The sequence below is a fragment of the Phalacrocorax carbo genome, chromosome 3, assembly GCF_963921805.1.
Source record: "Phalacrocorax carbo chromosome 3, bPhaCar2.1, whole genome shotgun sequence".
Classification (NCBI taxonomy): domain Eukaryota; kingdom Metazoa; phylum Chordata; class Aves; order Suliformes; family Phalacrocoracidae; genus Phalacrocorax; species Phalacrocorax carbo.
Window position 1 is genome coordinate 82554709 of NC_087515.1, and position 17980 is coordinate 82572688.

General features: G+C 34.4%; 1 protein-coding gene across 1 annotated transcript in view; it reads right to left on the minus strand.

Annotated features, from left to right (window-relative positions):
* Nucleotides 1-17980, minus strand: part of GRIK2 (glutamate ionotropic receptor kainate type subunit 2) — a 417871-nt gene that overhangs the window by 196262 nt on the left and 203629 nt on the right. The gene's annotated exons all lie outside the window — the stretch shown is intronic.

Genomic DNA, 17980 nt, shown 5'->3' on the forward strand with positions numbered 1-17980 from the left:
AGGTGAAAGGAAAAAAAAGATTAACAAGGTAGCAAAAACTTACCTATGAAGGAAAGTACATAGGCTAAAGAAATAATGTTTTTGTGTTTTGAAATTACAGACTAGATACAGTCCCAAAGGTACTCAACTGATACATTAATAACTTTTTATCGGTATCTGTTTAAATCCCTAGGACAGATCTAACCAGTACCTTCTATAAGTCAGAGGCAAATTAGAACTGCATTAAAATGCACATTCATTTTAATGGTTGTCATGTCCCACCTAAAATAAATAGGCTGTTTAGACCTGCTATGTGCTAACTAACATTGTATTAGCAAAGGACAGAGACAACCTCTCAGTACACACTTTCATGCTGTACAAGAAACTGACATCTCTCTCCTGTTCTACTTGATAAAGAGAGGCAAGCCTTGGAACGAAAAGCAAGAGAGGACCTTAGATTCAGCTGGTGGAAATGAATGCCATGCCATCTGCTCAGCATACCTTAGAGAAAAAGGACCTATTTCCGATTCTCATTCACATAATTAGTGAGCTGTGAAATTAGTTCTTTAATGGATAGAAAACCTGGAGATTATTGCACTTGTCACAATACAATACAATGCAATACAAAATGAGCTTATATAGTGCCTTTCATGCAAATGCATCCCAAGGCTCTTTACAATAAAACTAAACATAAAAATGCTCTACCATTATAGCCCATAAGCTACAGTTAAAGGGGAAAATATACGTTTACATTTAAATGGCTCTCCCAAGGAGAGATTTCAAAATTCAAAGAGAAATAAATCCTAATTTTAAAGTAGCCAGTATAATAGGTTTCAACGATCTGAGATGCCAAGTAGTTTATGCAGAGGCTCCAAATCAGTCAGAAAATATTTTTGCTGCCAAATTGTTCATTATCTTCAAGGCATTAAAGTGCTTTTAAGGCAAGCTGATATTTGACAAGGAGGCAGCAAAACACCAGTAAGTTGGAATGACATGCTGAGTAAGCATCATACAAAGCTTAATATTCTAGAAGCAGTGCTTGGCAGTAACTGGAGTCTAGACAACAGTTTTTTAAATAAACTATACAATAAGTATGACACATTATCCTGGCTCAGAAATGCAAACTTTTTTTTTTAATCAGCTTTACTTCTAAAACTGTGGTCCTAGAACCAATGAAGGAAAATTGAAATTGCTGTGAGACTTTAACAAAAGCAGCCCATTAAGAAGCAGCCAGAAGTTCAAAAACAGCATTAACTGATTAATTAGATATAAATTTGGACACAGAACTGGTAAGACTCATCAGCAGGAATCAAATGGACATTATGCCAGCTGCAGAGCAGCATGGCTTTTTGTCAAAGTCTATAAGCCACTGAGCTGGAAAACTGTAGGATCACAAGACAGTCAACTCCAGTGGAAGCATTAAAAAAAACAGTGGAGTTTTAGAAGTAATTCAAATTTTTATAATATTCTTCATATTTGATGGATGAATATTGTTTCAGTGGAAAGAAATCTATATCAGGATGTACTTCTTTTAAATGCACACAACATAAACTAATCACTGGCTAGAAGTTGAGTGACCTATTTGATTTTTAGATGCTACAAGATAAATCCCATATTCACAAAAAAAAAAGATTCCACAATCCACCTTGTATAGGAAGGTTAAAGTTAAATGTAGGCTTAAATGCTGGTACCGCATAAAGGCAGATAGAACCATATACTCAAAAATATATTGGTTTAGTGATTCAATATTGCACTCATCTCACTGGGTGCAATCATTGATTTCACTGCAAGAGAAATAAATAGCACAGAACTCAAGAGAAGATATAACGTATATACTTGAATTTGCAGGTTGGGCCCTTCTCTTGGTTGATCGTTTTACCTTTCCTCTGAGAGACAGTAGGAACTGATAGCTGTTGGCCTAGCTCCCCACCCTCGTCCATTAGGCTTGCTAAACTTTGTGCCTTGCTGCCCTTTGCCCATACAACTTTCTCTTCCTTAAATCACACTTTTGGAACTATGGTTTGCGGTACAGGAAGTACTGCAGGTTTCAGCAAAAGACTGTTTGGGGACCAGGGAGGAAATGGCCCTAATTAAAATCTTAGGATTCCTTATTTTATCTAAACAGAGATTAGCAGTCTGGAAGGAAGAAGAGGTAGAAACTTCAGGAGAAGCAATGGTTCTTGAATTTTATATAGAAAGCTGCTACAATGTTTTCAGTCACTACGGCACATATAATACAAGAAAATAATATTGAAAAATGAGATTACTATTGTTTAAGTTAACTTGTATAAAACTTCTAAGAATTATGTTGTATTTCACAAGTATATCTTGGTGCACTTTCTGAACCATAAGATGTGGGGTTTTTTTGGTTTACAATACTAAGCAAGTATTTAGGATGAGTTGCATGGATACAGATAAATCCATCTAAAATACTGCTCATGACACCGTCATTTGTATTTCTACAACTACAAAAGAAAAAAATTACTACCACCAGAGAAGCTACAAAAATTTTTCATCAAATTGAAATACAATGAGATTGAGTTAGATGATTAAGATGTCAGGTGACAGATGTCTGTGACCACAAGTCTGGTTTTCAGTTGACTCTGTCAAGTATCAAGCAAGCTTTTAGCACTCAGAGGGAACAGCTTAATCAGAGACAGGATTTCAATTACTATATATCACAAATAGAGAGAAAGTACCAATCTGTGTTTGATTTTTATCCCAAACTCAGCTGGATACTACACATTTCTTCTCAGCACTGTTGTGGCATTCCTTTACCTCGTGTCTTACTGTGGGTGTTGTGTTTGCCTCTATTTTTTACACATTTCTGTATAATCACTTTTGAGTCTTGCTAAATTACTTGCTAAATACTGTCTAACAAATTGCATGTAAGTACTCTAATCTCACCGTGGAAGAGCTCTGGTGGAGCTAGACTCAGTATAAAGAAGGTAGAAAAAGAGTCCCTCTGTTATTAGAGAAAGAGTCTATGATTTCTCCCCGAGCTCCCTCAGAGTAAGAGGCGGAGAAGAAATTCTCCGCCCCCAGCCACACCCAAAGATGTCAAAGGCATGTGATAAGCTCTAGTAGATATATGCTGTGATTTTTGTCACATTTCCTTGTCCTGGTTAATCAGTATTGTCCCTACAATACTGAGGTTTTGAGTTTGGAGTTGACCTTTGGAGCTGGGGCAGGAGGTTGGCAGGACTGTGTTTTTTACTGGTTTCTAACCTACACAAGCAAAGCTGATGCAGAAGAAACCCACCATAGCCTGGGTCTCAGCCAAGAAGAAATCTTCTGACAAGTTTTTCTGCCCTTGTTATGACATACAAAAGGTGTGATTTTCAGTGACCTTCAGCATGGCTGGTAGGTTAGACAAGAATCAGCTGAAAATCCTGAAACCAAATGGGCTGTTTATGCACTACAGTTGCAACCTTTGATCTAGGTCTGTATCTCAAGACCTTCCAAAAAAGTGAGAGAAAGGGGTCACAGTCTGACATATAGATAAAATACAAGCAAGCCTAACAGAGCAGAGGAATCATGGTCTTCATAACCATCTTCAGACTTAAGGTACATAAGAGCTCGTTGATGTCCTTTGATATCTGACTCAACAAATGTGCTAACTGCTTTTGGAATACCCGTGCCTAATTAACTATTTAGGGTTAAAAAAAATTGCAGATTCCACATTTAATGACATTGAATCATGACTTGTGTGTGCACTTTATTTGCACAGCAATGTTTTTGCATGGCATTTCCACTTATCTCCATTAAACTATATGAGGATTTCACGTACCAATTAACCACTCCTCTCTCTCACTCATATCTCAGTGCTCCAGAATTATCTCTAAATTGCAAAAATGTGTGCTTTATTTTTAGAAAACAGGATTTTTATCACACAATCAAGTTTAACATTAATTTAAGATGAAGAATTGCTAGGCTAATTCTGTTTCTTTGTGAGCTATATCAGAAATAGTATAATTCTCAAACAGAAAAAAAACATACTTCAGCTTTTACTATACCAAATTGTAGTCCTCTATAACCTACAATTGAAAAAAAAAAAAGAAATATTACATAGGCATGATCTGGAATAACTTTCAATTACTCAAATACAGATGATTAAAAACAGCTTGAAAGCAGGAAAAAACCCTGAGGTTTTCCATTAAATGTTAAATTAAACTAATGTGATTGTTTTTTCCCTTAATTAAACTTACCACTAATAAAAGTCTATGAAGAAATATGGTCTTCTACTTAAAAAGTGCTCTGTGAGGTACTTGAAAACACCAAGAAGTTTTCTACATTGAGTATTATACAAAGTAAGTCAATAAAAAGAGAAGCCTAATAAATTTACTTTTTGTTATTTTAATACTGATATCAATTTAGCATTTGATCCAGTATGGATCCCAGACAAGAATGAGTTATTTGCAATATTAGTATTTTCCCTAGATTAAAAGTTTCTTGTATTTAGAAATCTATGACACACAAGATCTCGTAATTGCCCTCTTTAATCTGCCAATTTTCTTCAGTGACTGTGGGGAACATTTTTCTACAGAAGATGAGTCAAAAAGAGGTCTAAGTAAGAGGTGAAAAAAAAAAAAAGGTTTAGTTAGCTAACTAAATTATCCCCCTAACAATATAAGGATTAGATTGCTTACCCATTTGCAAAATGCTTATATGGTGGGTGTAAGATATTATTAAAGACGACCTCTTGCAAGTATGGTACATACTTGTTTACAGTGATCTGTATTTTGTGTTTGAACTTGACTTGATTCACTCAAGTCATGTCCAATAAAAGCAAATTAATATCCCTTTAACTCTGAAAGAAAGAAAGAAAAGGAAGGGGGAAAGAAAATGAAAGCTTTTATGCATGTAAAAGAAGGAATGAAACTTCAAAATTTGTCTCAATTAAATTCAGATATGGCTCTTCTATAACATAACTTGAAACTCTCTAGGCAGTCTAACAAGACAGCATTTTCCACAATAAAAATTTTAAATATTTGATTCTGAAAAGATGTCAAAATATATTTCTTCATCAAAGACAAAGCAAATGAGAAAGAAAACGCAATAGTGTAATATTCTATAACTCAGATGACAGGCTCTGTCCTGTCAGAAGGTGGAAAGCTGAATCTCCATTTACCAGGCACTACTGTCATTAGTATAAGGTTACAAATACATCATAAATTAAATATATCTAGATTTTTATGCACAAATATTTTTCTAAATTTTTTAAACAGTTCTTTAACAAACAAAATGTTCCATGCAAAACAAAACTGAAGTTAAAAAAAAAATCTTGAAACGTAGTAATCTGATTTTCTAGTCAGTTCTGTGTTAAACTGGATCGACTCACTAAAATTTCGAGAGGACACTGTACAGTTCACTTGAAATACTGCTTTGCATGAGCCAAGCTTTTTGCATTGATTAGTTATGTATGCATATACTTCTCTACTTTTCAGTTCTTATGCTATCTTTACCTACATATTATCTGAATAAGTACTATTACATTAAGCAGAATAACTTATACTTTCCATGTGCAGCTCGTTATTCTCTTCAAGATTATTTCTGTCTTCCTGTCTCTAGTCAGTCAAATTTTGCCCTTATGAAATAAGTCCAACCACATTTAAAAGGCCAAAGTGTTCAGAGGCTTTTGCCTAATGTCTGATGGTCAGCAATGTATTCTGAAAAATTTTGTGCATTAATTAAAATGAGGCTTAAATTCTTTTCAAGTGTGACTTCATTAGTTCCATCAAAAATGAAATTAAACTGAATGAAAATGCTTGCGAATGGATATCTGCATTTGTTTCCTAGGTGACCAGGACAAAACTACCCTGATAAATGCATAAAAGTGAAAGAACACTTTCCACTTTTTTTTCTTTTTAACAAAGTCCTTGAAATTGTGTGAACAGGTTAAAAGCAATTCATGTGGAATCTTTAATGCATTCTGAAACTTATAATACCATTTGTTCCTGAATTTCAGTTAGCTACACAGCCAGCCATCTTCGACCAAAGTATCTTCTGAATTAAATCTAGTTCAGACTGACTGTGGTTACTGGTTTAACAAAGTGTTAGCATGCTCATTTCATACTGCAACAAGATTCTCTTGCCGAGTTTGTATTTACAGTACCTGCCCTTGTGAGAGTTTAGAACATAATGAGAATGCTATGTTCCCATTTGGCAAAAGGAGTGTAAGTACATGAGGCAGGTCATGTTCCAGAAGGACTGAATTTTCCATTGGCCTTTATATATTGTATTCTATTTCTTACACAACGGTAATGCCCTGGATAGAAGACTAGGTGCAAAGTCAGGTGGTTGTTTCGGGTTTGTTTTTTTTTCAACTCCCAATCTATCCAGTCAGCTTTAGGAGGGACAGAGATGACATAGTACAATCAGGAGGATAAGAACAGCAGCTTTGTTTCTTTGATCTAACAGACTGAGCAAGTAGTGGATACTGGAGGTATGTACTGGAGGTACAATGAACAGGACACCCTAGTCAAATCTCCTCCCCCCCCAGCATAACCTTTTTATGGAGAAATAGGATGTGTTGCACAACAGAAATTTACAATGGCATAATCATTGATTTTAAAGCCCTTAAAAATGTTCCATAATCAATCTCCTTAGCCTGCTAAGCAGTACGTCCTCTTCGATAATTATTTATTTCTCTCTCATTTATCATATACTGGTTAATTTAACACACAATACATAATTATTAATTACAGAAGCTTGAATAAATGGCTTATTCCACAAACCAGCAAAACACTTTCTTTGTTCTAGTGAACTCCCACCACCTGCCTTTATTTTTTCCCATATTAGTCTTATTTTCCAGATTATTTCCATTGTGAGCACAGTGAACAGAAATAGGCCTCTCTATAGGGTTTTTTATCATTGTTATTATTATTATTATTTTCCTTTGAAGACCTACTTCATCATAGAAGCTGATCTTCTTCCTTTCTTTGAAACAACTCATAAAAAATAGATAAGAAAAAAATGTGAGAAAACTGACAACACTCAGAAGTCAGGAAGGGATGACCACCTACTGTGCAGAAGAGCTCTCATTGCTAAGACTATCTATTACTTTCATTAAAAGCTGTCCTGTTTGATGGAAAATTACAAATTTGCCTTCAAAAATTACCGGATATGAACTCAGAATCTATGATAGTGTACATACAAAAATAAGCTAACATCTACTTATAAAAATCTGTAGTTTCTTATTATAGATTCTACTATTGCCTGTTCAGAAAATTTTAAGGGCCAGATCTTGAATTACACCAGGACAATGTGATTTTAACTCACAAGACAGAATAACTGGAAACATAAGAACGTTTTTTCCCCAAATTCTCATATAGTGTTGTGCCAATAGTGCCACCATTACCCTACTAGAAGCATGATTCACCACATAGCCTTGATCAGCTATCTCCAAACTACAGGTAGTTTCAAATTTGCACTTTAAAGCAATTTTCCAACAAGGTCCAGAACAAGAGATTAATATTAAAGAAAGCAATTTTTCTTTAACTTTTTCTAGTCTATTGTTAAGGAAAGAATGGTTGGATAAGAAGATGAAGAGAAGTTATCTTACTATACATGGGCTGTACAGTGTTTTTTAATCACCATAATCTGGAATATTTTCCAGGGTACTAGGATAATTACAAAACTCCATGGATCTATCTACTGTTATTTTATCTGTGGCAATTACAGTCTATGGTTAATGGGACAGAATATATTCCATTGCTTCCAGTCAGTGTTTGAAATGCAGTTCCTAAAATTTTATGTTATTTTCTATGTTTTACATATATATATGAAATATAATTTTCTATAATAAGTTATTATGATAATAAAGCAAGGAATGATCATGTTTAGAACTTCTAAAAATCATATCTCTGAGCAGTGTCTTCAAGGAGTTTGTTTACAAGGCTACAGGAATATGAGTATTGGAAGAAATTAACTTTTAAAAAATATATTTTTGGACAGTTGAATGGTCTGTTAACAGTTGTTAATTAATTAATTAACATATGTCAACTGTTAAGGGGAACAGAAAGGAGAGAAGAAAGGAAACCTAAAGAGCACGAAGAACAAACATGGATGCCAAAATGACAAAGCAAAGAAATTAATAGAAGGCATTTTAACTTACTGACATATAGAGGTTTAAATTGTATTAGGTTTAAAAATCTATAACAATTATTAAAAGAACTGCTGCACAAGGCCACCAACAGAAGATATTTTAGTCAGATGATGCCTGACATATGTAGTAGCACGCACTCAAATTCCAGAGACCAAACATACTACTACTACTCCTCACAGAAAGCTCTCCCACTCAAGGCAATTATAACGAGTGAATGAAATTAAGAAGAAATGGCTTGCAAAACTAGTTCCTCCCCTCCTCAGGTAATAAAATCTATTGCCCCTGAAATCATTTCACTTAATTCTCACTTGCTAACACATCCCACAAAACCATTTTGCTGAGTGAGATTTAATAAATCTCTCAGCCTGGGATTAAATTTTACTGTTTTATGAACTGTTAAATTGCATTGTATCCTTATTAAAGCTGGTGTTTTCTTACTTCTTGACACGTTCCCAACTCCACCCTGGGGTACAATTAAGCAAACAGTAGAGATTTTGTTTTCACCCCCAAAAATGCATTCCAGCTGAGAACAAGACATGAGCATCAGCAAGATATAAACAACGTTCACCTAACTTTTTTAAAAATCAAAGAACATGTTAGCATATACTCTTTTTTCAAGAATATGGTAGTATATCAGCTGAATAATTGTCACAGTAGGGCATATATCTTAGATTATTTTTTAACATTTAGTTGCCTAGTGTATTTTAAACAGGATGTTTGTTTACAGAGGTGTGTATGTGATTTTAAGTAGAGACTAAGCAGATGCAAATTATTTTCCTGTCATCAAAACACTTGTTCTATATTCCAAACAGAGCATATGATTTATTTTTTATATTATTGAAGATGGCCCTAAAACTAACAAACATTTTTTTTAATCGATTAAAAGTAGAACATTTTTATAGGCTGGGTAATTTTTTTGGAAAAGGTGTAATTTTGTCTTACCCAGAAAGAGAAAGGAAAAGATTTCCCTCTTTTGCCTCGATGTCTCATAGTCTGATCTCCAGTTCTCAGAGAAATGGCAAGGTGGAACATGAAACAATTATAAACTTTGAGAAAACGTCAAGAGAACAAAAGAATAGGAAATGTATTCCAAAGGACAGTGGTGCCATTGCCACATTTCTTGCCATTACAATGTCATTACATAGGAAAGAGTATGCATTTTTTTATTGACAGAATGAAAACATATTTCCCAGTATAAACATTTGAAGTGGTAGAACTTTTTTATCCAACAAAACAATCTCAGATAATCATGTAATTTGATAGAATATGTATGGTGCTAAGAACCTCGAAGTATCTGAAAATGAATTAGGCAGGTAGTCACTTATTGCAGCTTGATTTTAACTTACTGAAGGTGAACTTTTCAGACAACTTGAAATTTTGCCACCAATTAACTCAGGAGATGTAGTTAGGAAGTAGCTTTAACACAGGTTTTTCTGAAATAAGAACAGCAGCAGTATTTCTCTCATCTGCTTGACCTTTGATTCAGGATCTGAATTTCATTTTAGCTAAAGGTTTTGAGTACACCTTGAAGTGCATAGGAAAACTTTCAATTATGTTTTCTGACATGGATGTGTTGTCATTTTTGTGGAGCAAAAGCTTAAATCTTAAATATAAGGGAAAATTTCAGTTAAGGGAATAAGTAGGAAAAGTCAGAATATTTAGAAATGCATCTTTGTCTTCAATGCTTAAATTTGATTGGACAACAGTCTGGTTTCCAAGCCAGTCCCTCTACAAAAGGTTTGCTATTCTGATGTAAGGTCAAGCTGTGATTGATTTCCTGAACTTTCTGATCAACTTCTCATTTTCACTTCTTTTTAAATTAACCATTTATTGGACAGGTTATCTGTTACTACCCTGTCTGAGTGTTCAGGGTGGTTTACTTCTTTCCAATCATAGAAAGAGGAAAAATATAAATATAAATAATTCAGCCTATATGGTCATCTACATTTAGCTGGAATAAACACTGTTAACTGTATGAAAAAATAAAGGCCCAAAAAAAAGTTCTATAATTATATTTTTTAGAAATTTATTTTCTCCCATTCTCTATTTTCTGGCTAACAAGACCACATAAAGTGTGATTTCATAAGACCCTGTAAATGTCCCATCATGTCATAAACTCTACTAGTCCAAGAAGCAAATGACTTTCAGTGTACTGCTTGCAATAGCAAATGCTGTCTGACTGCATAACCACTTGCAGAACTGTGTTTATAGTAGACAATTAGGAATAATGCGTTATGATGTTAGGTTTCTATATATCCTTAAAAACAAATGTAAAATTTCCAGGTGAAAGTTATTCTGAAGTACTTCCTCAACTTTTCTTCTGAACTTTAGAAATGATGATGTGTGCTATAATATTTTTTGCAATAAAAAACCCCATCACACTTCTTTATATACCTTAAGGACAGATAGCAAAAACCTAATTACCAGGAACAATGGGTCATTATTTGGTCTTTGGTAGTCTATTTCCTTTCATCTGTTCTCCTGCTCAAAAATCGATATGATTGTGATCACTGCAACTCCATCAACTACATCCATAATAAAGAGCTGCCTGCTACTATTATATTAGCTCAGTATTCACGAGTTATCACAGCACAGGAAAAGTCCCTCTGCATGAGCAATTTATAAGTCATTACTGAAAGATCCTACTCCGCCTACACACTGAACACCTTTGTACCCATGTGCAGCAAGAAAGTACACAAGAAAATGCGAACTAGAGAGGCATAGTTAGAATAATCCAGAGATTAAATGCAAATCTGATCAAGAATTGAGGAAAATAAGCATTCCAAATAATGAATCTCTACATATTCTATTTCTGTATCCTGTTAAAGTTTCACAATGTTTGAGGATTTCAGAGCTGACAAAAATAAAATTACAAAAATAAATGTATATTGATGACTTTGAAAGGCACAGACAAAACAGTTCTGAATCTTCATAATAAATTACCTTCTCCTGCTTTCACCAAGCTCCTTTTACGTTTCTCTCCCCTTAGAAACAACTAATGACACAGATTTTAATATCCTCAGCAAAAAAAGATTATTAGATGTGCAGCCTTGCAAAGTTCTTGTCTGAGGAGAAAACAAATTGTTAAGCAGTGTAAAACATATCTAGCCCATAAAAGAGTATATGTTTGTTTCAGAACAGAATTCTGCTTTATGTCAGTCTTATATAATTCCTTTATTAAGTTAAATCCTATGGCTCTGTTTTAAATAAGTAGATTTTTTTCTTTTGGATTAACACCACCTTAAAATCAGTAACACCCAAAGGAAAAGGTATTAAAAGAGACCACTGGCCTGTGATATAGAAAATCAATCTTTTGTTTAGATTTAGAAAGTAGATATTTTATGGGGTTTTGGGGGTTTGTTTTTTTTTTTTTCATTTGTGTTGTTTTGTTGGGGTTTTTTTAAGTTTTGGAGGCCTATCCATTTCAAGATTCTTCATTGTTTTCTGTCATTTTTTATAAACAACATGTATGTTATATGCAGATCATATCCTACACAGATTACAGAAAAGCAAAGTGACCTTTTAGCACTACATTTTCTTTTCTTTCAAATTGTGCCTCCATCAACTGCATTTCACTGTATAATGCTTTTTCGTTCAATGAAGTTCTCTGTTAATTAAGGTTTGCTTTCAGAATAAACTTTTTATCATGTTATGATGCTAGTTCTAATAATTAGATTCTCATATATTGACCCCAGCTTCACCATCAGAGTAGACAGAGAATTAAATACATTCAGACATATTTGCATTAGACACATTTTGTTTTGATTAAAATCTGCTTATACTAAGTCAATTTATTCAATTCAATCTATTCAAAAGCTATGTTCTGATTTGTGATACTACCTTTCCAGGTTATCTTCTAAAAATGCCCCATAAAAACAGCCATCTTAGACCGTCTGTTACTCTGATATGTTAGCCCACAAAAATTTACGTACTTTAAGTACAGCTTCAAATTGTGATGTTTCAGAAAAAGCTGAATAACTTTTAATAGGAACCTCAATGGCTAATGCTGAGAGGCACCCTGACATTGAAAGCTTAACTGAAGTTTTAAGTATTTAAATAGCAAAACACTCAGAAGTTCAAAGCATAAATAACATAAGGATAGACAGATAAACAAAGTAAGAATAAAGAAAAATTATATGGGTGGTTTTTATGTATATGAAATTTTCAAAACTTAGAAGTCACTTGTAGTAATTCAGTGCTAAAAGAAATACAGGCTTACTAAGAAGAACCACTCAAAATAACTGCTATTCTGTTAGACATAGCTGCGTTTTAGTCAATATGAGAACGAAAATCTTCATAGTGATCAGGGTTTTTTGGAGGTATATAGGAATCTTGGGATGTCCAACAAAATTTGTGGCAGTAGACAAAATCCAAATTCACTCAGTAATCCTTTCCCAAAATTTTGGAGTGCTCTCTCTCTCTAAATATAGTTCACTTTCAAAAGGATATTTATATCATAAAGCCAACCGATAGCATATAATTATCACAATTACTAAACCAAAAATAGGAATTGAAAACTGAATATACTTCCAGCTTTTTTCAATACTCCATCAGGACCCCATCCGTCAGGATAACAGTCAAATTTCTGCACTACATCTAAATCTACATTTAAAAATAAAAATGCATCCAAGCTGAGGCACAAGTTTTAACAAGTTTTTTGCATACCTCTCACTAATCTGATGAGGCTTTATTTTTCCTGAAGTGTACAAATACCTCTTAACTATGCTTTAGCAAGATCTAAAAACATAGTTTTCATACCATTCATCTTATATTTAGAGAAGTTAATCCCTTATATTCCAGAAGGTTCTCCATATCTGAAACTGCAGACTGAATAGAGAAGAAAGAAGGGAGGAGAGGAAGAAAATAGAGGAAATATGCAAATATGTTCTACTTTAACCTCAGTAACACAAAGATTTCTAGTTTTCTCATTCATACTCACAAACAGTTCTACTATCCAAATGTCCTTTGAGAGATAAACTAGAAGGAAAAATAAATAGTTCCTTTAAAGGCATCCTTACTCGTACTAAGCCAGTCTTATATGCCCTCACTTGTCTAAATTAGCTCAAAGAAGCACCATATCAATGAGACTGTACTGAAAAAAACCAGAATGTAGGTATAGCAGCATCCAAAGCAATGTCAGGTTTCTTTACAAGGCAAATAGCAACCTCCTTTAACTGCGTTACCTCTTGGCTTCTTCCAAAGACAGCCAAGTAGTGTGATAAGAGGGATTTTATCAAGAGACTGCTTAAAAATTGAAAACTAAATCTAATTATTACTATAAGATGGATTTTGGTAAGAGTTTATAGAGATATTTTTATAATTTATGACTCTATATGGTGTGTGATATTTTAAAGAAATTATTTTCATGAGTTATTAAGTGTAACTGGTGTTTTGGATAGTTATAAGGAAATAATTTGTTCTGCCTGTTACATAAAAATACAGCATCCAGACATTTCTGTGGGAAAATACTTACATAACAAATTAAACACATTCTACATATTTTTTAATACCTGTAGACATATAGTAAAAAAAAATCTTTACAAAATCAACATTTACCACATAGAAAATAACAGCTGTAGGGATGTAAGCTTTACCTCTCTTGTGCACATGCGAGTTTTAATTTACATAACCACAGAGTGTATTTTCTACAGGATCTACAGTATAGCTAGGACAGATCAAAAAATCCTGCTCCAGGAGGATTACAAAAGTGCATTTGTATCAGATGCAGTAAAAAAGCTTCTGACTTGTGGAGGCAACATAAAATTCGTTGATGCTCTCCACAAAATTCCAAGCTTCTACTTTAACACAGGGAATATCAAGGAATACTTGCACTTTTCTAGGGAGAGGTTGCAAAAAAACAAAACAAAAAAAAATTGCTGGAAACACATTTCTGCCCTACTTCCCTACCCACAACTGGCTAACCTGATTTAGCTGAAATTTTCTCAAAATACTTATCCCAAGAGATATATCTGCTCAGAAAATATTCAGCTATGTGGCTACAGTGTGACAAAACTATAAAAAATTGAAAGAAGTTATATTTGCAAGTCTCTAATTAATATAAAGCAATACACCAGGCCTATATCTAAAACTAAGTGGAAGTGATTATTGATCAGGTATGGAAAAATTAGTTAAAAAATATAGTATTTGTATACCCCCAGAAACTGAATGAACTCAAAATACAGTGCCACGAAATTAAAATCAACGGATCATATTTAACCTAGATGCCTAATGTCATGGTCTTAATGGAACTGACTGCTTTGAAAAGAATCCTGAACAGAAGTAAATTCAATCAGGTTAACAATTTATCATCTTCTTTTCTTCATCTATTATCTCCTAGCCAAACTTTCATGGACAGTGGAATGATACATATTCATAGAAGGAAAATTGTTTCTCCTGAACTAGCTAATCCATGGTCTTAACTTCTGCCCTTGAAGAAGAAATTATCAGGTATTCACAGTGTGCAGGAAATGTCATGGCTGTTTAGAAAAACCTTTTCTGAATGGTCATAAATGGTTCAAGGCAGCAGGCAGCATACAAATGAAGTCTACAACACAGTAGTTTCTTCATTTTAACATGATTATCTATCTCATCTCTTACTTTAACAAAACAAGGAGAGTCTGAGTAACCTAAAGCTCAAAAGGTAGATACTTCAATCTCTCAAATTTCTTAGCAGTTGATTTCTTTACAAATTCTTCTTTAATATTTAATTAAGAATGGAACAAAAAATTATCCAGTTATAAAAATCACAAGAAGCCTTTAAGTTCCAAAAAGGTATACTTATTTCTAGATTGATCAGAAACAAAGAGATGGAAGAGTATTATTTCTGCAGAGAATTTTTTTCTGTGTAAGCCCTTTATCTTGGAAGATCTGAGAAGAACCAGTCTCCCTGTACAGTGTAGTAGCTGAGAAATCTTACCTCACAGAGCTCTAGCTCACCACAAGCTTTGACACACGAACAGCTAAGTTTGATGCCAGAGCCATTAGCAGGACAAGACTGCCAAAGCACAGGTAGGAAGCACTTGTTAAGCCCTTCTCAATTCTCACCACTTACTATATTTTGCAAAGAACTGCTTACTTTCTAGATGATGTGGAATTGTTTTCCTCTTGCAAGTGTGTTTCCACGAATAAGCTGATGTATGAGAGTCTGCTTCCATAAACTTTTAGATAAATTAATGTGATTCAAAGGCAAATGCTTTCAACAGGCTTGTTTTGATATTTTAAACAAGTATTAAGCCTATATTATTTACTTCCCCTTCTGTCTGTAGGATTTTCTATGTCTATTTTTGGTTTAGTCTCTTACCGAAACAAAAACAGCACTTGTCCACTCATTTTCCCTTCATTAAGATTTGTTCTCATAATAATTTTGTAAGGCTCCATTACTCTGAAATGTCTACCATAGATTTAATTTTCGATCAGCAGCAAGCTTTTGAAGTGACTCTCCTGATTGTTCCCACATACCAGTGTTCTGATTCACGTCATGAGGCAGTCTCATAGTGTGTGAACCAGAGTCTATGAAGACAAAATTCACTGGAAGATGTAATCTAGGACTGTACTTTATGTGCTCCATCTGCTAATTGGCTTCATCCAAAGGAAAGGACTAGAGATAGTCTGAAGCAAACTAGCTGAAAACAGAATAGTGTGAAATAAGAATAGTCCGGTTTTTGGCACCAACAGCTTTGCTTTATGGGGCTGCACCCACTGGGCCTCTTCACTTGTTACTGTAGCCATACTGTACCTAAGTTTCACTGATCACCTGAGAAAATCTGGTGCCACCTGCAAGTTTATTCCATTTCATTTTTGTTCTGAAAATATTCTTATCTTCACTTCGTCTCTAATTCCAGGTGCAATTCCTGACCATGTTTACTCAAACAAAAAAAAATTCACCTCTGACCTGAAACAAACAAAAAAAATCTTTCTGCCCTGAAAGGATGTCAGCTACTACTTTTAAAGTATGAGGAACCAAAAAATCATAAATGAAGCATTTTCAACTATACAGGTATGAAGAAGAGGGGAGAAGCAGCGTGTATATGCCATTTATTTATGGTCAATAATAGCTTTTTGTAGGGGTCAATAGAGGGTTGGGTAGAAAGCCATTTATCAGACTGCACACATGCACACAAACTGGAGATGGAAATGGTTGCCTTTGGCTCTAACTTAAAAAACAGTTATCAATCTTCATCTAAGTCTTCAAGGGCCTGCTCTTGGTAAGCAATCGATATTGCATTTGCCACAATAGCTCATTTAATTATCTTCATCCTAAATATCCTGTCAGCAGGGGGAAAGTCTTCCTGATTTTAATTAATTTTGAGATCATTGATTCTTTGCCTTTTCCTTTCCTCTGGTTACATATGCAGACACAAATGCAGAGACACACACTTTTAGCCTGCAGGCTATGTAAGATGTATGACAAGTCCTCGGTGAAAACCCTGCATATTACTGAAGTATACTTAGATGCCATGCAGCTTCACTTTTAAATCTTTAACCATCAACTGCTGCAAATGAGCCCCTGGCACCTAAACATAACTGGGCAAAACAGTAAATTGAAAACCATGTTTGCTGAATAGTTTTCAATTAAAGAGTCCTTAAATCAATAGGCAGTAGGATATCACAGCCACAAGCCTGCTATAAGTTACCAGAGAAACACAAAGACAGAAAATGGAAGTTGTAGAACCTGAAAATGGTAGTGGAAATCATGAACTTATATTACATTTTAAAAATAAATACAAATCTTGGATTGATGGACATCATTAACACCCAAAATGAAAATGCATTAGGCCCCTACCATGCCGTGTCATATTTCCTTTATGTTAAATACTAGAAAGAAACAAGACACAATGCAAATCTTTCAGTAAGGAGACTTAAAAATTTGTAAAAGACAAGCTCTTAACAGAAGTACAAGAGAAGAAGTTTAGTCTAGATACCCTAAGAGAATAATGCATCTTTTACATGAGATACCTTACTTCCCATTCTGGGAGAAAACTGTTAACCCTGTTCATCCCTACATTGTAAATTGGTGAGTTGGCTGCTCTCAGGGTCCCCAGCGAGAGCCTGGGAAGCGGGAAATGGAACTCAAATAGATACAGATCCAGTTTTTGTCTTAGAAGAACATTTGTAATTCTAGCTAAAAAAATGACAACCGGGTAAAAAAAGATTACGTTGACCAAAAGGAAAAATGGAATTGCCTCTTCTTCTGCATGTAGAGCTACCTGTATTAGGGATACTCATGCATAAGGAAAGTGGCCCTTTAAGAAAAAATGTGAATAATGCAAATTGTATAATTGGTGCTTGAAAGATGAGATGGATTAATTTCAAAGATATGTACATCTTGTAATCTTGTAATCTGATTTGTGCCACTTCTACCTTTTCAGGAAAAGGAGAGGAAAAAAGAAAACCAATCCATAGTAAATAAGTTGACAAGTACACTAATGAAGACTGATTAAAATCTACATACATGCTAGAGTAGTTTAAAAACCTCTTCAGTCATAGCTCCACTGCCAGACATGACATTTTATTTGAAACTAATAATAAAGCAGCTATATATGATCATTCTCATTTAACATACATGGAACAAAGATGAACCAACAAACAAACATGTTAGTTCTGTAACAAGAATTTAAGCCCACAAGATGTCAGTGCATCAGAAGGAGGCAAAACCACAGGTTTAATTTCAATGCCACTGTACATGGGATAGTGTTTGCTGGATCAACCAATGTCAGAGGAGATACAGTATTGCTGAGGAGAAATTAGAGAAACATTACAGGGATACAGAATATCTCTCATTAGCCTGTTTCTAGATGCAGGACAATCTTGAAGAGAGTGGCTTCCCTAGATAGAGCAGCCAGTTTTATACATTTTCCATCAACATTCTTAGCTTAGACCTTGGACAGCATTTCC